Source organism: Chenopodium album, chromosome 12, assembly GCF_948465745.1.
Source record: "Chenopodium album chromosome 12, dcCheAlbu1.1, whole genome shotgun sequence".
NCBI lineage: Eukaryota > Viridiplantae > Streptophyta > Magnoliopsida > Caryophyllales > Amaranthaceae > Chenopodium > Chenopodium album.
In genome coordinates, this window is record NC_137845.1 from 24,394,151 (window position 1) to 24,419,165 (window position 25,015).

Below are 25,015 nucleotides of genomic sequence, written 5' to 3' on the forward strand. Positions count from 1 at the left end.
TTGGGATTTGATCACTTTTCCGCGAGACAAAAATAATTAATTCTAAATTAATTTTAGAACTAATTTAGTGAGCAAAATAAAATTTTAAACAAGTCTAACTTAATAAAATTTTCAAAGTGCAATAACCAAAATAATTCCAAGAACCATCTTTAATTAAATTGGTTTAGCTTGGTGCAAAATAAAATTGAGGTAATTTCTCACTTTCAATTTAATCAATTTAAATTAAACTTGAGAATTTGACAAATTAAAGGGAAGTTGGAAAAATATGAACTTTAATGTTCAAATGAAAATTCCAACATCTAAAATTTGTGAATCCTTGAAAATTATATCTTCCAACATGAAGATAACCAAATTTCTATCACAAAAATCGAAACTTTATGTTTCTAATCAACTCAAAATGATTAAAACAACAAGGTTCAATTCAAAATAACATGGAATTTAGTGGTTTTCAAAGTTTCAATCACTTATCACAAAAAATATTGAATCTTTAACACTTAGGAAGCTTCAAAAATAAAATTTTTACACTAAAAAGCAATTAGTTTGCAATTATGTGAAAATAAATCAATCTTTAAGCATCAAATACTACCAAGTAAGTGTGCTTTAAGGGGATATAAAAGTGCAGAAAATTATGCAAATAATCAACCATATAATCAACAATTTATGCCATTAATTTCAAGGTTAGAAAAGACTTAAAATTTTTCGTCAAAAATGAAAAACCCCTCGAAAAAGGCATTTCTGGTCAGAATTTGGCTAAAATCACAGCCCCAACAGGTTAAACCCTTTCCAGAACACGTTTTCCACCCAAAATTCACTAGTCTTGAGCGAAAATCTGGGTTCTGGGACAAATTCGACATTAACAACGGATTAAATAAATAAAACCGAGCTACTAATCTAATTAGCAACATAAACCAGAAAAATAAGCCAAAAAATAAACCTTGAAAAACATGATTATAAAAATAAACGAGCGGGGCTCCGATACCGCTGTTGGGGTTTGGTGAGTCCGACTCACCGCGGAAACAACCCCTCCCAAGGAACCACTCGCAATAATTATAATCACAAAGCATAAATAAATATTCACAAAGAAAAGATAACGAATCTTACCCTCGAAACGAGCTTCGCCCAAAACCCAGGGCTCTTACTTGAAAGCTACTAGCACGTCAAGCGCCGTGCCTCCGACAGTATCCACCCACAAAGGTCTACTACCTTGGGGTTAGCAAGGTCCGACCCAAACCCGAGTGTTATGTGAGTTTAAGAGTTTTCCCAAAATTATGGAATGCTCTTTCTAACTCCCACTCAAGCATCATTCCCAATGCCCATACTTGGGTATTTATAGGAAATTATGGGAGTATCATTTACTCTCCCATCAATGTGGGATAGTATGATTTTTCCATTTTATTTTAAAGCTAAAATAAAATAAATAATCAAGCTAGTAATAAATCAACAAGTGGCAAGCTCATGTGAGTGGTTAGGTGAGGACCACTTGGAGGAGGGGGGGGGACCAAACTTGCTCCCCACTCCCTCTCCCTTAGCCGTCCACCTCATACCACACACACTCAAGGACCACAAGCCACATGGCACTCACCCTTGGGCACCAAGGCAGCCAAGGTGGGCTGTCATGTGCTTCTGTCCGTGGCACCCTCGAGCACGCAAGCCCAGCAGGCCCAACACTCGCATGCGGGCTGCTAGGCGCTGCTGCCCAGCACGCCCAGCATGCTTGTGCGGGCTGTTGTGGCTTTGTGCCTTCGCCTCGCTGCTAGCTAGCAAGCTGTAATATTAATTATATTAATATTATTGATTGGAAGCGGCCTCCACCCTGGCATTCCGATCACTTGACCTTACTGAATATATTAGCTTTCTAATAATTCTGAACCCGCTATCAGAATAATACACTTGTTCGAAGGACATCATTCCTTTCATGCAAGGCATTTCTTTTGAGTGGTATTGCAATCCTGTTTAAAGCCGCCCCCCCCCCTTTTGCTTGGGATTGGGTGTGTCAACTAAAGAAATTTGTTGGGTTAGGGATCAGAAACTGCAGGAATTGGAATAAGGCTACTCTAGGGAGCTATGTGTGGAAGATAGCGAAAAAAAATGATTCTTTATGGGTAAAATGGGTTCACTCAGTGTACCTAAAAGAACAGGTTGGTTGTCTTATGTTCCAAATATGGAAGCTCGGTGGGTTTTGAAATTGATGTGCAGGGTTAAAGATGATTTAAAGGCTGGGTTTGAGAGTGAAGATTAGTTGAACAAGAGTATAGGATTAAAGATGGATATAAATGGTTACAGGGCAGCATGGAGAAGGTTGCTTGGTATAATTGGTTTTGGAACAAGTTTAATATCCCTAAACATACTTTTGTCACTTGGCTTGCAGTAATGGGTAGGCTCGGAACAAGGGATAAGTTGGCTCAGTTTGGTGTCTGTGAATTTAGTGACTGTTTGCTATGTGGTGATTTTGTAGAATCCTGCAGTCACTTGTTCTTTTCCTGCAATTGTAGCAGAAGGGTCTTACTTGATGTTGCTCATTGGCTTGGGATTGTTAGTCATCAGGTGAGTATTCTAAGCACCTGGAAGGAATGGAAAAAGGAAGGCAAGAACCATGTTCACAAGTAGCTGATTATGTGTTGTTTCAATGAATACTACAAGAAGGGGGGTTGAATTGTAGTATGACAGAATAGTCAATCTTTTTGCGGAATTAAAACTAAGTAAGCTAGAGGAACAGAAAGATAAGCTAAAGGAATTAAAAGTGCAAGAGATATTTTTACGTGGAAAACTCCTAGGCCCTAATCAAGGAGAAAAACCACGACCACTTGGGATTTTAGGAAAAGAATCTTCACTAGAATAGGGAAAATGGTCCTATTACAAACTAAAGACTCTAACTTCAAGTTCCTCAACGAACTCAAAGCCCCGAGGAACAAGTCACTCAACTTGTCACTCTTCTCTTCTCTTTCTCTTCTCTTTCTCACTTCTCTTTCTCACAACAAAAGTTCACTCACACTTCCCCATTCCCCAAAATACAACTCGAAAGAAATAACTCTAGTATAAGAACATAAGAACACTCTTTTCACTAATGTGGAATTGGGCTCTTGACTCGATTAAAGAAAGAAAAAGCTAAAACTTATTTGAGCAAGGGTGAGTTTTTCCAACTGAGATTAAAAAATATTTATAGAGCAATAAACGAATTGGAAAAATCTCTTTGTGCAGCAATTCCATTACATCACTACTCCAACCCACTAAGAAGATCATGTTCCTAAATTCAAGAGACATGAACTCCTTAATGTGCTTGACCGTGATATGAAAGAGATCATGGGGAGTAGGCCGTAAGTTTAGGAAAGACTAAAAAACAGATTTTATTTTGTAAAAAGATATTTCAAAAATAAACAAAATAAAAATCCTTTTTGATGAATAAAAGATAAACGTTAGAAATCAACTACTTTCCTAAAAACATGCTTGTAGAATTTTATCTTCTAGGACAAATTCCACACAACTATTTCGAATGTAACTTAATTCTTATACTTACATAAATCCTAAAATATAAAAATATATTTAGTCTTCATGTTCTCTAATGAAGCTTCTACTCCGAGGCTTCTGTTCCTCAAGGGGAACTTCTCTTCTCTGGTGAAGCTTCTGCTCTAAATCTTCTGTTCCATGAGGGGAACCTTCTCTTCTCAAGACTTCATTTCTGAAGCACCAGTTCCTACAAAGGAACTCTTCTTTCTGGATAACTTTGTTTCTGGCTTTCCTGTTCCTTATGGTATCTTTGTAAGACACTTAGTTCTCCTAGTCATTGCAACTGATCACACACTCAAGCTCTTATTAGTTTATAAGTAACTGAGGTTGTGTCATCATCTAAATCATTAAGTCCAACATTCTAGCTAGCCTAAATGCTATGGTTTATAATATCTAGCTTGCTAGGAACTGTTTAAGGTAATTTTACCCATGCTACATGGGCCAATGTCCTGACACGTGTCATACTCTGGTTGGTCTGAGTTGGACCAATCTCCATTTGACACGTGTCCTTCATAGAACTCGGGAGAAAAAAGGCGGCCTTCAAGGGCCCAAATCCCGAGTACGCCGTAGTACGGCGCAGCTCAGCAGAATTAGGTCAGAGTGACCTAATTCGGGGTACGTTTCCCAATCACCCTATAAATAGGGAGATTCCCCCATTTTCGGGGCATATACAATTAATTACAACATACTCTACATTCTCTTACATCAGAGAAACACCTGATCTAGGAATCCGAGAAGATCTCATTTCATTTTTCGCACCTTCTCCTACTCATATTCAAGTACTAACATATTCAAGTACTAACTTGACCGTCGAAGGCGGAGCTCCCATCACCCGGAGTCTCCATTGTTTTGCAGGTACAGGTTGCGTACAACCAATCTTCTAGCCGTAACTCTCCCGAGGGACAAAAACACCCAAAACATTTGGCGCCGTCTATGGGGAGAGTACCTCAAGGATGGTTCAAGAGTCTGTACCGCCTCTTGACCCTAAGGACCAGCCGGAGGTCTTTACAGACCATAAGGATGATGGCCTTAGGTCGAAACATACATTTCCAGAGATGGCTCTCTTATCACTAAGCGCATCCGCCCCAAAGACACTCTAGAACGAGGTGAAAGTCAGGCGGGTACTAGTAGGCCCCCTGGTCTGCCGGAAGGGGAAACCCAGTCTGCAAGAGGTCAGGCTCCAGTCACCAGAGACGAGCTCATGAAATTCATGACGAGTTTCAAGGGTGAGATCAAGGACTTGATCGAAAAGAAGACGATTGGCTCTAACAAGGATTAGCCAGCCAAGAAGTCTCCTCGAACTACGAGGAAGATGTAAGTCAAAGACAGGCAGCCTACTCCACACCCCAAGGACAAGGCTGCACCTGCCATTGACTGGTCGAAGATCCTCCTGCCCCATAAGGGTCAAAGAAATCCCCGCCGGGAGGATCAACCGGTGGGTAACAAAAAATCTACCCCTGACGCTCGGTAAATTATCGAGCGCAAGAGAAGTCAGTAGCTGTCTGAGTCAGCCTCTACTTCGAGCTTTCCAGACAGCAAAACACATCTGCAAAGAATACTCAGTCCTTGCATGAGAGCCATACAGGCGGTAATACCATCTATTCTGGTCCTCAGATGATTGGGAATGCACCGTACGTACCCCTCATGGTCTACGGTCTTTATTCTCCTCATTTCATGCAGCTGACCCTCTTTGGGGGTCAGGCGGCATACAATGTCCAACCTCTGGACTGGCAGCTACATCTGCTCAAACTTGGTGAACAGACTTCTGCGTTCACCAAGGAAATAACTGAGGCAGAATAACAGGCCAAGGTTAAGAATGTGTTGGTGGGTGCCTATGACGGTACCGCCAACCCGGAGGACCACCTCATGGCCAACTCCAACCTCATGCACATGTAGGGGTTAGAGGATATTGTGTGGTGCCGGTGCTTCCCGGCTACAATGAAGGGCATTCCAAATGAAACTCAAATGAAATTCAAACACATTCAACAAAGATAATTGAATTAAATGAAATTCAAACACATTCAACAAAGCTATTTGAATCAAATGAAAGTCAAACACATTCAAATAAAGTTTTTAGAATCAAATGAAAGTCAAATGCATTCCAAAAAGCTAATTGAATCAAATAAAAGTCAAACATATTCAAATTAAGCTTTCTGATTTAAATGAGAGTTAAACATATTCAAACAAACCATTTGAATCAAATGAAAGTCAAAATGCATTTAAGAAATCAAATTGAATTAAATGATTGTCAAACACATTCAAACAAAGCTTTTTGAATCAATTGAATGCCAAACACATTCAAATAACGCTTTTTGAATCAATAGAAAGTTAAACACATTCAAACAAACCATTTGAATAAAATGAAAGTCAAACACATCCAAATTTATCTTTTTGAATCAAATGAAAGTCAAAGTGCATTCAACAAAGCTAATTTAATTAAATGAAAGTTCAACACATTCAAGTAAAGCTTTTTGAATCAAATGAAAGTTAAATGCATTCAACATAGCTATTTGAATCAAATGAAAGTCAAACAAATTCAAACAAATCTTTTTGAATCAAATGAAAGTCAAACATATACAAACAAAGCTTTTTGATTCAAATGAAAGTCAAATGCATTCAACAAAGCTAATTGAATAAAATGAAAGTCAAACACATTCATATAAAGCTTTTTAAATCAAATGAAAGTCAAATGCATTCAACCAAGCTAATTGAATCAAATGAACGATAAACACATTCAAACAAAATTTTTTGAGTCAAATGAAAGTCAAACACATTAAAAAAAAGCTTTTTGAATCAAATGAAAGTCAAATACGTTTAAACAAACCATTTGAATCAAATGAAAGGCAGACGCATTCAAATAAAGCTTTTTGAATAAAGGGAAACTTGAACACATTCAAATGAAAGTCAAATGCATTCAACAAAGCTAATTGAATCAAATGAAAGTCAAACACATTCAAACAAAGCTTTATGAATCAAATGAAATTCAAACACATTCTAACAATGCTTTATGAAATAAATGAAATTCAAACACATTGAAACAAAACTTTTTGAATCAAATGAAAGTCAAACACATTCAAACAAACAATTTGAATCAAATGAAATTAAAACATATTCAAATAAATCTTTTTGAATCAAATGAAAGTCAAAATGCAATCAATACAGCTAATTTAATCAAATGAAAGTTAAATACATTCAAACAAAGCTTTTTGAATCAAATGAAAGTCAAACACATTTTAAAAAAAAAAATTGAAATGAAAGCCAAATACACTCAAATAAAATCTTTTTGAATCAAAAGAAAGTCAAATGCATTAAACAAAGCTAATTGTATCAAACGAAAGTCTAACACATTCAAACAAAGTTTTTTTGAATCAAATGAAAGTCTAACGCATTCAATAAAGCCAATTGAATCAAATGAAAGTCAAACGCATTCAAACAAATATTTTTTATTTCAAATGAAAGTCAATATGCATTAAACAAAGATAATTGAATTAAATGAAATTCAAACACATTCAATAAAGCTATTTGAATCAAATGAAATTCAAACACATTCAAATAAAGTTTTTAGAATCAAATGAAAGTCAAATGTATTCAAAAAAGCTAATTGAATCAAATAAAAGTCAAATACATTCAAATTAAGCTTTCTGATTTAAACGAAAGTAAAACATATTCAAACATACCATTTGAATCAAATGAAAGTAAAATGCATTCAAGAAATCTAATTTAATTAATTGATTGTCAAACACATTCAAACAAAGCTTTTTGAATCAATTGAAAATCAAACACATTCAAACAAAGCTTTTTGAATCATTAGAAAGTGAAACACATTTAAACAAACCATTTGAATCAAATGAAAGTCAAACACATCCAAATTTATCTTTTTAAATTAAATGAAAGTCAAAGTGCATTCAACAAAGCTAATTTAATTAAATGAAAGTTCAACACATTCAAGTAAAGCTTTTTGAATCAAATGAAAGTTAAATGCATTCAACAAAGCTAATTGAATCAAATGCAAGTCAAACACATTCAAACAAAGCTTTTTGTATCAAATGAAAGTCAAACACATACAAACAAAGCTTTTTGAATCATATGAAAGTCAAATGCATTCAACAAAGCTAATTGAATAAAATGAAAGTCAAACACATTCAAATAAAGCTTTTTAAATCAAATGAAATTCAAATGCATTCAACCAAGCTAATTGAATCAAATGAACGATAAACACATTTAAACAAAGTTTTTTGATTCAAATGAAAGTCAAACACATTAAAAAAAAGCGTTTTGAATCAAATGAAAGTCAAACACATTCAAACAAACCAATTGAATCAAATGAAAGGCAAACGCATTCAAATAAAGCTTTTTGAATCAAGTGAAAGGCAAATGAAATCAAAAAATCTAATTGAATCAAATGAGAGTCTAAGACATTTATACAAAGCTTTTTGAATCAAATGAATGTGTAATTGTAGACACCTAAAAATGTCTCCCCAAAACCAAACCCGATGATGAACACCTTTCACCACCATTATTGGTCGGGTTGAGTATTTAATCTTTGGAGTGCTTAAATACATGTTCTATCCAATACATTTCATAAACCAATCCATTTCCTAGCTCATTTCCCTAAACCATAACTTGTTATCCACTTTTTGTGTCCACATCACAAAATGGAGAGAAACTGATTTTTTCGTCATATAATTTTGATCCAATTATTATTTTGTTGGATAAGCCTTGAAATAATATTTCCAACCATATATCATAAGCCCAATTCTTGAGCTATAACGAAAAAGATATGAGCAAAACACTAAACTCAGCCCAAAACCGACACCCTTTCACTAAAACGGCCATATTTTAAAATCTGCAAATCATTTTGACGTGATTGTAATTGTTTTGGAAAGTAGACTTGATAATCTTTCCAATGATATATTATATGCCTTATTCCGAGTTACGGATCAAAAGTTCTGATGATTTTAAAAACGGGTAAAAAACTAGAATTACCGCACACAATATAAAAGCACCGTGTCACGGCGCCTGATGACGTGGCACGGTTCCTGGTGCCATGACACGGTAGTTTGCATCGTGTCACGGTGATATTTTCGAAGCTTTTTCGCGTGAAAATCCACCGTGGCACGGTACCTGCTGCCGTGACACGGTATTTCTCACCGTGTCACGGTGCTTTTTCCGTGTAATTTCCGCGTTTTCCCATACCTTGACATGGTGTACTGTACTGTGCCACGGTGGACAATTTCGTGTCACGGAATTTTCTCGTGTCTTTTCCGCGTAAACCCTTCACGCGTTTTCACTTCCCGTAGGTCAAATATGTCCCGCGTCACTCCAATTTTCCCCACGTCACGGGATTTTCCCCCATCTGACGGTGCCTGGCACCGTGTCACAGTGTTCACTGCCGTGTCGCGGTGTTAATTTTTAGGGTTTTTATCTTTTTAGGGTACTGTGCGTTCCCTCTACTCATTTTCCCTATAAATACCCCCCTCCTTTCTACTGTTCGGGGCACAAAATCTTTCTCTCTTCCTCTCTTTTACACCAAAAATCATTCTATTCTCTCTCTCCCATATTCTAAGCCTTAAACCTATATTCCTAATTACTCCATTCTTCCCTTAAGCACTCCAAGAAGTCCATACTTAACCCGAGGTTCCGTCCTTAAACCAAGCCGTGAAAGGTACAAATAACTGAGGGTTTGGACCAATTCAAATCTACATTTATTTAATTTAATTTACATTTGATTTATTATTTATTAAAGTTATTAACAATTTATTCATGATGTAGCAATTTAAAGGAACGCGCAGAATGTGAGTAATTAATTAATTTAGCTACTCTTATTTTATTTTAATATTGCTAGTATCATGATTAGGTTATTTTATATTTGATTTGACTAACGCTATTATTGTTAAATTGCTTCCAATATTAATGTTTGTTCTATTATTATTTATAATCACCATATTGCTTGTTAAAGGGAATATGTAATTGAAAATCACGCCTAATAAGATAATTTGAACAATCGGTTTAGGTTCCTTTTTAATCTTGTTATTAAATCAAGTTATCACTAATATTTTAGAATTATATGCTGCATTAATATTCAACCAATTTAGCTTAATAATAGTTTGGAGCGAATTGAATCTTTGTTTGTATGCCTTTGAGATCGCAGGAATCATTTTTCACTACAAGAATCGAGTAGAGGCCATGACTCACTTTGTACCTTCATCCCCGATCCTCCTTTCGTGGTTCCAAACCATATGGAGTTAGTAATCTCATGGATTATGAATGGGGTGTAACATTCACGAGTCAATCGTTGTTGCCTGTTGTTGTCCCTTATTCGTGGTTGCCTTTTATGATCCGTAAACGGTTTACAAGTTCCTTAAAATCTTGTTGGCGGCTCCCTACTTTATTTGTCCCTAATCGTATTATGTCAATTCCCACTTCCTATGAGTGCCAAGCATATTCACAACATGCTTTAAAGTAGGCGCACTTCGAATGACGCCTACAATTTGGCGAGTCCACTAGGAGGATTCTTGGTTATTAATCGATTTTAGTGATCGGTATTTAATTAAGATGAGTGGATGAGACTTGAAAGATTCTTGAAAAATATTCCTGTGATAAAGTTGGCATTTTTGCATAAGCATAGACGTTTTAACGTCGCATTTAGGTCTGTCCCGTAGGAAAAATTGAATAACTTGAATGCGAACGAAGGAAAACAGGGCACCAGTCAGATTTTCTGACTGCTACGCCACGGCAGATACTGCCGTGTCATGGTGCCATACACCGTCACACGGTGTGCAGCACCGTGACACGGTGCACTCTGCCGTGTCACGGCAGTCCTTAAATCAGTCCGGTGGTTTATTTTCTCTTCTCACAGTCAACTTCCTTCGGTTTTTCTGAAAAAACATGTGTGTTCTACATACGTCTTAGCCCCGGGGGATTTTAGCTCTATCAACCCAAAAACGCTCATGGCAATAAGGGTTCATACGAGTAAATAAATCCACCCAAACCATGGTGTCGAGTTCAGTATCATCACGAACTCGCGGAGCCGCCCGTTGGCATACATCCTCAAGGGAGGCTGCCTTGCTAACGCGTCCAAACTCTTAACCATGATATCCTTTTGACACCAAATAAAACCTGACCATAGTGGAATATAGAACTGGACCTTAGGTTGTGAACTATTCTTTGCATCATTGTGCCTACGTGTCCTATGTGTGTATATTTGGTCGTTTTGATCCTAACCTTAACGATCTTTCTTTGTCTATGGTGGATTATTTTATGACTAACAATTGCCAATGAATCGTTTTCACTTAGTAATTAGCAAAAACTCTAAAATTGAAAAAAAAATAAATAAAAAAAAGAAACTAGAACTGATTACCGTGACACGGCAAAAAACGCCACGTCACGACAATTAGTACCGTGTCATGGCGGCCTGTACCGCGCCATGGTGCAGGTTTGCCGTGACACGACGGTTATGCCACGACACGGTGCCCAAGTTTAAGTCCAGTCAGCCCCTATTTTGGTCTTTAGTGCTAATTTTGGTCCTCGTGTCACTCATTTTGGTTACTGTTCACATGTCTATCCATACGATCATACCACGAGTCTTATAACATAACTTAATCACTCACGAGTCAAGTATAGTCCACACACTTTCTTTATGTTCCGACTCGAGTGGTGCACCAGGTCGTTTATGATCGTATACTAGGTTCATGAACCTTTTTTTTCATCATAATAAAAAATGAGTGGAGTTTTTGTCACCTATTTTCAAATGTTTATTTTTTCCCTTCCTTTCCTATCTTGAGCAATGAGTCAAATAATTAAGTGAATTCTTTTATTTCACAGTACTTGGTCAAGGAGCAGGGGTAGATTAATACGGTTTGAGTCATTACCGCAACAATCTCTTAAATCTAAGAGGCGTTCAAAGAGAACTTCGCCATCTCCACACTACTTATCACCTTTCAATGGCCACTAAGGAAGATATTGAGAACATCAACAAATCCATCGAGGCACTGTCTGCCATGATGGAAACCCTTACCACTAGGGTCACTACCATGGAACAAAACAAGGTCAATGTTTTTACCCTTGACAAATTGAGGGAACAAATGAGTAAGATTTTTGAGGATTTCACTTATGTGGAATAGCCTCCCACTCCTTTGGATATGAAAGACATGCTCCCAGAAAAGTTCTCCACTGCTGATATTCCAAAGTTCAAACCTACTGACAATCCAATATTCCATTTGAAGGTGTTCTCTACAACCGTGGCTCTTAAAGGATTGGACGTAACACTCTTCCGTACGGTGTTCCCTCTCTCCTTAGAACATGCTTGCCAATAATGGTTTTATTCCCTAGATGCCAAGCGTACTGCGACTTGGCAAGATGTCACCGACGGTTTCATGAATCGTTACAAGTGTAACATTTAAACTAAAACATTTGAACGTGAACTCTCCATTCTCAAATAGAAAGAGAATGAAGGCTTCACCGCTTATCTGATTAGGTGGAGGGAAACGGCTTCACTCTTGGTAGATCCTCCCAAAGAAAGAGAGATGGTTCGCCTCTTTATTCAAAATCTGACTCATAAGTATAGGGAACATCTCAAATTTCTTCCACTAAACACTTTCGAAGCTGTATACGACATCGGCATCAATATCGAGGATGAGCTAATAAAGACTGCTGGTAGTAACAATAATAACACTTGGAAAAACAAGAAGAACGACCATCCTTCTTTTTCGTCATCTAAGCACGAAAATACTACCAACAATATAAGCCAAGTTGATCTCATTGAAGTGTTAGCTCTTGATGCTCCATTGCCCAAGAAGAAAAGAACTTACACTCCTTTAGGAATGACTTATGATGCGGCCTTTGATCGCCTTTACGGTCAAGGCTTGATCACACCTATTGGGTCATTGACACGAGGAAAATGTAGGTCGTTCTCTACTCTTTCCTAGAGCCAAAGAAAATTTATAAACACTCGACTAACCTAATACGAGTATATGGTAAGTCAAGGGTCGAACCCAAGGGAATGAATAGGTGTAAGCTATAGCCTAGGTCAAGCTACTTTGAAGTTTATGGGAAGATGCGGTTGGTAACTATGGTATCAAGTAATCTAGATGAATCGAGAAATTCAATACACTAAACACTAGGGATATAGGTTCCACATGCACACTCAATGATTATGCTAATTGAAGGATCACTCAATCAATTCAAACATTGCAAAGGACAAACAATAGTTGCAATCAAAGGAAATCAAGGGCTATCTCCTATAAGCCAAGCTAGGGTTCACTATGAATGGCTAGCTAGGAAAATCACAATCAAATTCAATTAATTAAAGCAATTCTCAAATCAAGGGTTCATGTCATTGAAATTTGCAATGCAATCTAGATTAATCTTATAGGTTGATCACTCCTAATCTAATTAATCACACGCACAACTATTTCAACCAATTTAATTGCACCTTTCAAATCAATTTAGCAACATCAACTAGCGAAAATCATCAATCAAGCATGCTTCCCCTTCTCCCTAGCAACTAATCTACTCACTAAACATGGTGAAATTAAGAAACAAACAAATTCAATCAAATTCATATTCATTTAAAGCTAAATCAAAGAAAATCAATCAATCAACAAATTCTAAAACAAGGAATGTAATCTCAATCAAATCTAAGAAACTAGAAGGAATTGCATTAAAAGTAAATCAAAGGAAAGAAATCTTACAAACATTCATTGAATTGAAGACGGAATTTCAAGATCAGATTGAAATCTAAGGTCAAATTCAAGTACAAACAAGTAAATCTTAAGCTTCTCTCTCTACTATATCTGGAAAAATTCTCTCTCTAGTACAAAATTAAGTCGTCCTCCAAAAAGAAAGTCAAAAGCTATAAATAAGAAAAATCGAGCGAAGAGGGCCACACAGGCCGTGCGCAGGCACAGCCCAGCCGCGCGCGCGCACAACTGGTTCTGCGCGCACGCACCCTTGTGCGATGCAGGCTTTGGCTCCTTCGCTTGCTTGATCAAACTTCGCGCTCCCGAGCATCCCCATCACAGTGCACTCGAGATTATGCCCGCGAACATGGCAGTCCCAAAATGAGCAAATTGACTTGATTATTCACCTACAAAACACAAATAAAACAAAGAGAGGAAGCGTAGCACGGTAAAACTAAAACTAAAATTATGAATTATCAACTAAAAATATGCAAAACTCGTAAAAACCAATTGATAACTAAAGTGAATTATAAAAATGGAAAATCAAATAAAACTAAAAGTATTATATGAAAATGATGAATGAAAATAAAGAAAATGAACCTAAATCTTATTCTTTTGAGCGCCATAAACGACGCTCATCAAATTCCCCCAAGCTAAACTTTTGCTCGTCCTCGAGCAAAACAAAATCAAACCCAAGGGAAAATGATGACACTACTCAAGCAAAGAAAGAAACAAGAAAATTAGAGATGATGAGAATATACACTAACTCACTTTCGTAGGAATCACGGTCAATTTTAGCAACTTAAGACAAGCCATTTAAACCCCTAGATCGCTCTAGAGGACGAGTGATGAAAGGTTTCCAAAGAGGTTAACCTATAATTCTTTTTATTAAAAAGGAGGCAAAGTAAAAAGAAAAGAAAAGAAAAAGTTTAAAACCTTAAAAAGAAAAGAAATGCTTATACAAAGGCCTTTTGCACATGATCAAGGCACAAAGGATATCAACCTTTCTAAAACAACAATGGTAAGCACGTTCTAAGATATCAAGGGTTGATTGAAACATAGGGTATGCTAAGCGTAGAGAACTAATGAGGCGCAATCCACTTTCATCCCAACGAATCTAACCGCGTTCTCCCTAATGGCTTCAAATCTTCCCTTAGTAATTGTCTCTATGGTTCCACGAAGGAACCGAAAAAGAATAGAATTTGAGGGTTCTCGACATCTCAACCTTGCATCCTTTTTCTTTAGGCTTTAACTCATAATGCCCTCCCACGGTGTATGACTCAACCACTAGGTCGAAAGGACTTTCCCAAAGGTTGTAACGTAAGGGCAAAAGGTTAGGGGTAGGCTTAAAATTTAGAATTTGGTGGTACACCTAGATTATGAAGCAAAGGTTGGCCACACCTCAACACCAAAACAAACAAGTCATCAAACAAAAACAAACTAATACCCCCAAGCTTATTCAAAGCTATATCCACGAGCATATATACAAAAAGCGTAAATGCTTCTCCCCCAAGCTAAAAGGAAGCATTGTCCTCAATGCGAGAAAAGGGAAAAGAATCACATCAAACTATGTTTTGAATTTTTCATTTTCTCTTTTTTTATGTAATTGTCATTATATCAAAGCAATTGTCCTCGCCTCTTTTAACTTTGGATGGCTTTTTCGATATATTGCTTTTATTATGTCCTTGCCTTTTTAAAATTTGGCGGCTTTGTCGATTATATTCATTTGCCATTATTCACAATATATACAAAAGGCGAGTTCGCATACAAATAAAACCAATTTCAAACTTTATAGACCACAAACTCCAAAAGCATGACCATTTGCTTCACAAAAACCAATAATGGAGTGAAAAGAAATAAAAGGTTCAAAGTTCTAAAGATGTGGCTTGAAAAGAAGGGGAATGGCTCAAATGGTTAGCAAGATGGCAAATGTAAACCCAATGAACTAAAAAGAAAGAAGAAAATCCTAGAAATGAAAAATTACCACCCCGAAAAATGGCTTTTGTCCTTCCTGGTTGGTTTAGTCTCGTGTTTGAGAATTATGAGTCAAGATTCAAGATTAGGGATGCAAAGGTGGAGGATCCACGCCGCACAATCAATAGTGATGTAAGCTTGAAAAAGAGAAACCTCACACGGTTGTAGCAAAAAATTACTAAAGGTGTCAAATCCACCAAAGGAAGCAACTTTGTTTTACCACAAACCAAAAGAATCCGGCTTCGAGGCCCCAAAAGGTCTAAACCGCTACCTTAGCATACCCTATCCTAGAATCAACCAAAAATACTCTCAAACCGTGCAAACCATTGTATTTAGGAAGAAAAATAGCCAATGTTCAAGTTCAAGTGGTATTAAGTCCAAAGTAAAAGCAAGAAGATGAAGAAAGAAAAGCAATGCCTCAGAAACATTTTATTCATATTCACAAAAACAAGTTTTTATTTTTATTTTTATTTTTTTATATATATTTTTATTTTTATTTTTTTGTTTTTTGTATTCTTTTTTTTATTTTTGTTTAAGAGAAAAGAGAAGAAAAGAAAAGAAAAGAATAAGAAGAAGAGAAAAAGGAAAACATGAAGGAAGATGAAAACAAAAGAAAAAGAAAAAGAAAAAGAAGAAAAGGAAAATGGAATGAAAAATAGGAAAGTATAGGAGAAGTAGAATGCAAAAAGGAAGTAATGCTAACACACATAAATCCCAATCAACAAACAAGTGAACATTCGGCCACAACACCAATGTTCCCAAACACACTAGGGTGTTAAAAAGCAAACAACCTCGAACCATTCAACTACTCCTAGAACTAATCCTAGACTAAGTAACCAAGAAAAGAAAAAGAAAAGAAGTAGAAAGATCTCACCGGGCGCCAAAGCTATTGCACATTAAACAAGGAGAAAGAGCACCTTAATGAATCGTCGAAATCCAAAGCATAAGCAATAGTGCAAGGTGAGAAATAACAAAAAAAACTACATACAAAGAAAATTGTTAGTAACTTCAATACAAAAGAAAAGAAGAAAATAGAAAATAAAATGTAGGAAAATAAAGAAAAAGCAAGTAATAGCAGCAGCAAGGGTCAGAATCATCAGATTAAAATAGTATCAGGAGATAAGAAATCACACAGTCATCATCAGGAATCAGCATAATAAAGACACAGAGAAACTCAGCGGACAACAACCAGCGAAACAAACAACAAACCAATAACAGGGCAAAGAAATCAGCAGAAATACAACAGCAGCATCATAAAACCGAACAACAGAAAAATCAATACAAGAAGCATAGGAGACCAGAAATGAACTACAAAAGCAGGGGGGGAAATATGGTGAAGCACAGAAACAAATGCAGAAAGCACCTCCAAGCTTAGACTGGACCATCCTTTTAACTCTAAACCTAAAGACATATAGGCAAACGAGAAACATCATATAAAGCACATAAGAAGGGCGGGACCATGGTAGTATCACTCCGCACTATGGTAAGGGGTAGAATGAGAACCCCCCTCACCGGTCTCCATCACATGACTAGAGCTAGCCATCTCACTCACGTCCATGGGAGCCTTACCCCTTAACTTACCATTCCTCCTAGCTCTATCATCCTCAAAATAATGAGACCAATCATCTAAGACCGGCTCACTCGACCTACCCCACCGCCCAAAAGTCTCAAGGTCCGGAAAGGGCGAAGGATTAGCCGGATCATACGTATAATCACAACCACCGTGCCGCCGATAGTCGTAAGTGGCCGGGGTGGAGCCTATGATAGAACTAGGGTAAACATGAGGGCCCTCCCAATAAGGGTAGCAAGGCCGAGGACCAATGGTAGGATCAAAAGGTTCCCACTGAGGAATAGGTCCTTGTTGGACCGGGAGATACGGGTAATTCACATAGGGCTTGATTTCCCCCCTCCGAACATGCAAATCGTACAATTGATTTGTATGATAGTCATAACCAAGATTAGAGGGTTGCATGGAAGGTATAGAATATAACACGTTAGCAATATAATGAAGCCTAGCATGAATGGTTGACAAATCAAAAGTAGAAGGAGTAGAAGAGGGGGAAGGAATAGGTGTACCTTCCGGTTCAATTGTGGGAATAGTTTGAACATTCGATGAGAGAGCATTGGTCGAGCGGCCTCTTGTATGATTCGTCCTACGTCGAATAAAAGGGTCAATATCTCATATAGGAGGCCTCCAAGATAAGGAGTCTTTCTCTCTTGGTCAGGTGGTTGCCTCTTTGGATGGGATTAAGAACCATTCTTTAACCCGAGAAACTTTCCAAATGAAGACATCATCCTTCTTCGTACGATCGAGGAACTTTTGGTTCACAAGGGCGGAGATGTTGAGGAAATGAGAAGAATATTTTTCTCGAGGATCAATAATTAGGGGAAGCTCATTTAACAAAGTCTTATAGTCGTCATTGATGCAAAGAGCTAGGATAGAAATCATCCCTCCCAATTGGATGCTCCCCGATAGGCTAACTCTATCACGAATATCCATGAGTCGATTGATGAAGTGCTCTGTGAAATCCACCAACTCAATCTCAAAGTCATTTTGGTCGGCTATCCACAACCAACAAAGCTCCTCTCGAGAGATAGCTCCCAAAGAGTCTTTGGAGCAAACAGCGTAAGTGAGGAGACGGTTGAAATATCGCATAGCCGAATGAATCATGGACGTGGTCTCGGACTTTTAAGGCTCATACTTCCCTTCCTCCAAGATACTTCTCCACCAACGTTGCTCATTATATCCATGATTCTCTGCCATTCTACCATGTGCCAGGTAGATACATTGTTCCGCATCCGCGGCCCAAGGAAACTTGATGTAAGAACATAGTTGAGAATCCGTCAATGAGTGATCATGATTGAAAAGTTGGAAAGTCAAAATCCTTGAGGAACCGTCACTCGATTCATGGACTACTTCAAGAGAAGAAAGAAATTCATAGGTCACCCTAGCATAAGTAGGGGCGCTCAAATCCAAGAAATCTAAAAGATGAAGACCTTTTGCAAGAAGCCGAACGTCCTCATCTATGCCGAGAAACTTGGTTGTTGCTTGATCGTAAAATCTTTTTGGTCTAAGCTTTCTCTTGGATAGACGCTTGAAACGATCCCAATGTGATTCTTTAGAAAACTCAATGACGTATGTCTCTTCTACCTCGGGTGGAGGTGGAACAACATGCCTTGGTTTGCTGGAACTTGATCTTGCCCGCTTCTTGTGACGGATTGGAGCCATCTACAAGAAGTAGAACAACTCATGAGCAAATCTTACATTTGTAATATGTCAATAATAAGCATAAGTAAATGCTCAAGAATCAAGCACAAAAGCAATTATCTCAAAGTAGAAACAAGTAAGAGACCAAATCATGAGATGGCTACATATGAACAAAATGCCATTAATATAGAATCATAAATTTGAAACAAGTAAGCATGGACTAAAGGCAAAAATGAACATAAGAGACCAAATCATGAGTCAAATTGAGCAAAATAACCTCAAGCATTGAATTATCAAAGCAATAAAACCATTATAAAGAATACCCATGAGAGAGAAAATGACCAACAATGGTGAATCAAGGAATCAAGCAAATTATACAAATTCATCATGAAAACGATTCAATTTAACACTCAATGATATCATTTAACACAAATTACAAATTAAAAGAACCAACAATGGAGTTCTACCATGAAAGCAAAAATAAGGTTTCAAGCTTGAACAATGATGAAGAAGATGACTAGAAAATAAGAAATTACACCTCAATGTAGCCTTGAATTACTTGCAAATTGCCCAAAATGAAGATTTAAGAACTAATAGAACACCCAAAGATAAGTTCCAAACCTCAACACAAATCCTCAAAATTTCGAAAATAGACCCAAAATTTACAAATTTTTGGTTCGAAAATCTGGAATTTTTCTTGTAAAATTCAAAAATGAGATGAGTTAAATGTAATTTGATGTTAGAATGAGAATAAAAGAGGTTAAATTGATATGCTTTTACAACAAAAATGATAGGGTTTGATGAGAGAAAAGTGTTGGGAAAGTTAGGGAAAAATCGGGGAGAGAGAAAGGGGAAATAAGGTGATGCGCTTGGGATTATAAGGGGGTTGGCGTGCGCCAGGCTGCTGTGGCTGGTGCATGCGCACCAGCGCAGGGGCTGTTCTTGCGTTGGCCGGCGACAAATGGTAAAAACCCCTGCCTACCTGGTGCGTGCGCGCAGGCAGGGGGTGCGTGCGCACCAGGTAGGGCTAGTTTTGTTCAAAAATTTAGGCCAAACTCTGACCCCTGTGGTGCGCGCGCGCAGGGATGGGGTGCGTGCGCACCAAGGGGGTATGGGGATGGTTCAAAAACCGTTAATTTTTCCAAAGTAAGTGAAAAATTTCTGACCCCTTTGGTGCGCGTGCACCAAGTAAGAATATTTCAGCCATGAATATACTCTTGTGTTTGCTTAAGGAGATATTTGAAAGCGCATTCGAAAAAGAGAAGAATATCAATAAAAATGCAAACATGAGAGCATAAAATCCCAACAATATTCCACCTAAACTTAACCAAACCTCGAGAAAGCTTAAATAACACCAAAATTGTTGGAAATTTTCTCCGACCCAATCTCATGGTACCCAAAATCAAGAAAACAAATAAAAAGAAAGAGAAATAAGAAAAATCTCAAGGATAAAAGAAATATAGAAAAATGTAAAATCAAAAGAAAAAAGGTTAGAAAACCGGGTTGCCTCCCGGGTAGCGCTTGTTTAACGTCATGCTCGACGTCCTCCACCAATTAAGGTGGTTGATGGAAAAGCAATGAGTGAACAAGGCCTACAAAAGCACCGTCGAAATACTTCTTGAGACGATGGCCATTGACCTTAAATGGAGAAGAAGAATCCATCATTGAGACCTCTACAACACCACTTGGAAAAACATTCTTGACCAAATAGGGACCGCTCCATCTTGACATGAGCATTCCGGGAAACAACTTCATTTTTGAATTGTAGAGGAGAACCTTATCGCCAAAACAAAAATCTTTCTTCTCAATAAGCTTGTCATGTGTTTCCTTGGAACGAGCTTTATACACACTAGCACAATCATAAGCATCAAACCGAAGCTCCTCTAACTCATGAAGATCTAACCACCTTTTCTCCCCTGCACTTGCCAAGTTAAAGTCTATCTTCTTGATTGCCCACAAAGCACGGTGTTCAATTTCAACCGGGAGATGGCATGACTTGACGTAGACTAGGCGGTATGGAGTGGTACCTATGGGGGTCTTACAAGTCGTTCGATAGGCCCAAAGAGCATCATCCAACTTATCCGACCAATCCTTTCGATTTCTCGCAACCTTCTTTTCAATAATAAGTTTGATTTGACGATTAGAGACTTCCACTTGACCGCTCGATTGAGGATGATATGGGAGGCCGAATCTTTGATGGACCCCATGCTTTCTCAACATCTTTTGAAAGGCATGGTGAATAAAATAAGAACCGTTGTCGCTTATCACTGCCTTGGGAACCCCAAATCTTGGAAAGATTATCTTCTTAAACAACTTCATAACCACCTTGTGGTCATTAGTTGGGGAGGCAATGGCCTCAACCCACTTAGACACGTAATCAACCGCCACAAGAATTTATTGATTTCCGAAAGATGAGGGGAATGGTCCCATAAAATCAATACCCCACACATCGAACACTTCCAACTCAAGTATGGGTTGTTGAGGCATTTCATTTCTCTTGGAGATGTTCCCAACTCTTTGACATCGGTCACATGTCTTGACAAAGCCCCATAAATCCTTAAAGAGATGTGGCCACCATAATCCGCATTGAAGGACCTTAGTGGCGGTCTTAGAGACACCTATATGGCCCCCGCTTGGATCCAAATGACACATTTTCAAGACACTAGGCACTTCTTCATTTGGCACACAACGTTTAAGTAAACCATTGACCCCACGCTTGTATAAGATGGGATCATCCCACACATAATGCCTTGCCTCTCTCTTGAGCTTCTTTCTTTAATTCTTAGAAAAGGAAGGAGGAAACTCCCCACATGCGAGAAAGTTCACTAAATCGGTAAACCATGGGAGTTCCCTTGCTTCAATAGCATACAAGAAATCATCAAGCATTCTATCCTCAATTGGAGAACCATCATCTTGAATTTGAAAATCTTCCAAACGAGAAAGATGATCCGCCACAACATTTTCCGCTCCTCTTTTATCCCTAATCTCAATGTCAAAGGTTTGGAGCTCAAGAACCCACCGAATCAACCTTGGCTTGGACTCTTTCTTGGCAAAAAGATACTTGAGAGCCACATGATCCGTGAAGACAATGGTTTTGGAACCCAATAGATAACAACGAAACTTGTCAAAAGCATGAACTATAGCCAAAAATTCCTTCTCCATTGTAGTGTAATTCCGTTGAGCTCCATTTAGAGTCTTGAACATATAATAGATCACATGAAGTTTCTTGTCCACTCTTTGACCCAAGACACCTCCTATTGCCGAATCACTTGCATCATACATCAAATCAAATGGTAAATCCCATCTTGGAGCTTGAACAATAGGAGTAGAGATTAGATATTTCTTCAACTTATTGAATGCCTCTAAACACTTATCATCAAACACAAAGTCGGCATCTTTTTGAAGAAGATCATTAAGAGGCTTTGCAATGAGCGAGAAATCCTTGATGAATCTTCTATAAAACCCGGCATGCCCTAAGAAAGATCTCACTCCCTTTACGTTCACCGAAGGTGGAAGCTTTTCAATTACTTCAATTTTAGCTTTATCCACCTCTATCCCCTTATGAGAGATCTTGTGACCAAGGACTATGCCTTCCTCCACCATGAAGTGACATTTTTCTCGATTCAAGACCAAGTTCACCTTCTCACACCTTGTAAGACATTTTTCAAGGTTTTCAAGGCATGCCTCAAATGAAACACCTCCTACAGAGAAGTCATCCATAAAAACCTCCATCTCCTCTTCCAACATATCTCCAAATATGCTCATCATGCATCTTTGAAATGTCGCGGGAGCATTGCAAAGGCCGAATGGCATTCTCCTATAAGCAAATGTACCATATGGACAAGTAAAGGTTGTTTTTTCTTGGTCATCTGGGTGGATAGGGATTTGGAAAAATCCCGAATAACCATCAAGAAAACAATAGAACTTGTGCCTTGTTAGTCTTTAAAGCATTTGATCAATAAAAGGAAGGGGGGAAATGGTCTTTCTTTGTTGATGTGTTTAGACGTCTATAGTCTATACACATCCTCCATCCCGTGACCGTCCTCGTCGGAATGAGCTCACCTTTCTCATTCTCAACGACGGTCATACCTCCCTTCTTTGGGACAATGTGAACGGGAGAAACCCACCTAGAACTAGAGATGGGGAATATCATTCCCGCATCAAAAAGTTTGGTGATCTCCTTTTTCACTAACTCTCCCATTTGGGGGTGTAGCTTTAATTGCCTCTCAATAGAAGGTAAAGCACCCTCCTCAAGAGTTATGTGATGTGTACATAAAGCGGGGCTTGTACATTTGAGGTCATCAATGGTATAACCCAAAGCACTTCGGTGCTTTTTCAAAACACCACACAACTTTTGAGCTTGATGCTCACTCAAAGAAGAGCTAACAATCACGGGAAAAGTGGAGTTGGGTCCCAAAAATTCATACCTAAGGTGTGATGGAAGAGGTTTGAGCTCAACTATTGGAGCACCTTTACCTTCCTTCGATGTTGCCACTTGCAACGCTTCTTGGCTAGAAATGCTCAAACACATTTGCTCTTCATCATCCTCAAAGCTTCCATTGAGAAAATCTTCATACAAACCCATCTCCTTGTTTGGAGTACCTATCTTCTCCTTATTCAACAGAACATTCTCAAGAGCATTGTTAGAAGTGAGCAATTGCTCATGCATAAAAGACACAACATGATCGAGACAATCAATTAACATACAATTTTCTAAAGAAGAACTTGGATACTTCATGCTATCATTCAAATCAAATTCTATCACTTCATCCCCTACTTTGAGCGAAATTTTAGCACTTTTCACCTCTATCAAAGCACCTGAAGTAGCAAGGAATGGTCTCCCTAGAATGATGGGGATATTAGCATCTTCATCCATCTCAAGCACAACAAAATCCACAAGAATAACAAATTTCCCAACCCTTAAAGAAACATCCTCTACCTTTCCCTTAGGGAACTTAATTGACCTATCGGCCAATTGCAAAGTGATGTTAGTAGGTAAGAGTTCTCCTAGCTCAAGTCTTTGGTACACCGAGTATGGCATAAGGATAACACTAGCTCCTAGGTCACACAAGGCATTCTCAATTTACATTTTATAAATGGCACAAGGGATAGAAAAGTTTCCGGGGTCTTTTGGCTTAGGTGGCATCTTGTTCATTATGATAGCACTACAATTCTCGGTCAAAAGTTCACCGTCTCTACACCATCACATGTCCTCCTACCACTCAAAATGTCTTTGAGAAATTTTGCGTAGTTGGGCATTTGGGTGACAACTTTGGTAAATGGTAAAGAGAGGTGAAGTTGCTTAAGCATGTCTATGAATCTTTCAAATTGTTCATCTAACTTGTGTCTCATGAATTTTTGTGGATAAGGAAGCTTGGGTTTCACAATCTTTTTCTCCACTCTCACCTCACTAGGCTTCTTAATCTCAACCTCACTCAAAGATGCACCATCTCTCTCATATTCAACCAAAGCCCCTTTTGTGCCCTCTTTAGTCTCACTCATCCTAGGCAAACTCTCCTCAAGGATCTTACCACTCCTTGTGACAATAGCATTAACCGGTCTCTTAGGATCTAGGCCTTGGGAAGGTAAGGAAGAAGGACTAGCATGGTCTCTCAAAGCATTCGCAAGTTGAGAAATTTGATTTTCAAGCATCTTATTATGAGTCATCATTTCATTAAATTTCTTATCACTTACGGTCATGTAAGTGTTCAACAACTTTGTTTGATTTTCAATGATTTCTTCCAAATTTGTTCTATGTGAAGAAGAAGAGGATTGAAAATAGAAATTATCATTTTGGGCCTTTGGAGCAAATCCGGGTGGAGGGCCTCTTTGAGCATTGTTTTGAAAATTGCCTCTACCTTGATTGTTCCAATTACCCCTACTTTGATTTTGACCATAACCTTGATTATGGTTACCACTACCTTGATTTTGATTCCCATAACCTTGGTTTGGATTACCATAATTTTTGTTTTGATTTTGGCTACTATAACCTTGATTGTTATAATTACCTCGATAACCTTAGTTCCCTTGGTTCCTATAACCACCACCTTGGTTATAGTTGTCAAAATTGCCATGATTGTTGTAATTCCTATTCCATTGACCTCTTTGATTCTCAAACCTAGAATCATGATTATTTAACACATAGTTCACATGCTCATTCACATTTCCATCTTGATCATCACAAACATCCATACATGCATTAGGGCAACTAGAAACATCATGCTCATACGACCCACAATCATCACAATACAAGCATCCACTAGGCATGTTACTAGAAGAAGGAAGGGGTTGAGAATTAGAAGACGTACCTCTCCCCTTAGTTTGGGAGGGAAGACTTGAAACTTGATAGGTAGCACTTTCCAACTTTGCCTTGATAGCGGACATCTCCTTCCCCAAGTTTGTCATTTGAGAGGATAGATTGTTGATTGCATTTAGATGATCAACCGAGTACACCGAAGAGCTACTCTTGCTAGTTGACTCTCTTTCTCCATCTTGCCAATCTCTATAATATCTCACTACGTCCTCAATTATGTCCACCACTTCCTCTTCCGTTTTGTTCATGATAGGACCTCCGGCTCCTCCATCTGAACATGATTTTCCTTGAGGGCTAAGGCCTCCATAGAAGATTTGAATGATTTGTTAGGTTGGT

The 25,015-nt window shown here is 38.1% G+C and overlaps 1 pseudogene; it reads right to left on the minus strand.

Annotated features, from left to right (window-relative positions):
- Positions 1 to 16,386: 16,386 nt before the first annotated feature.
- LOC145571066 (uncharacterized) lies at positions 16,387 to 23,868 on the minus strand (annotated as a pseudogene).
- Positions 23,869 to 25,015: the final 1,147 nt, after the last annotated feature.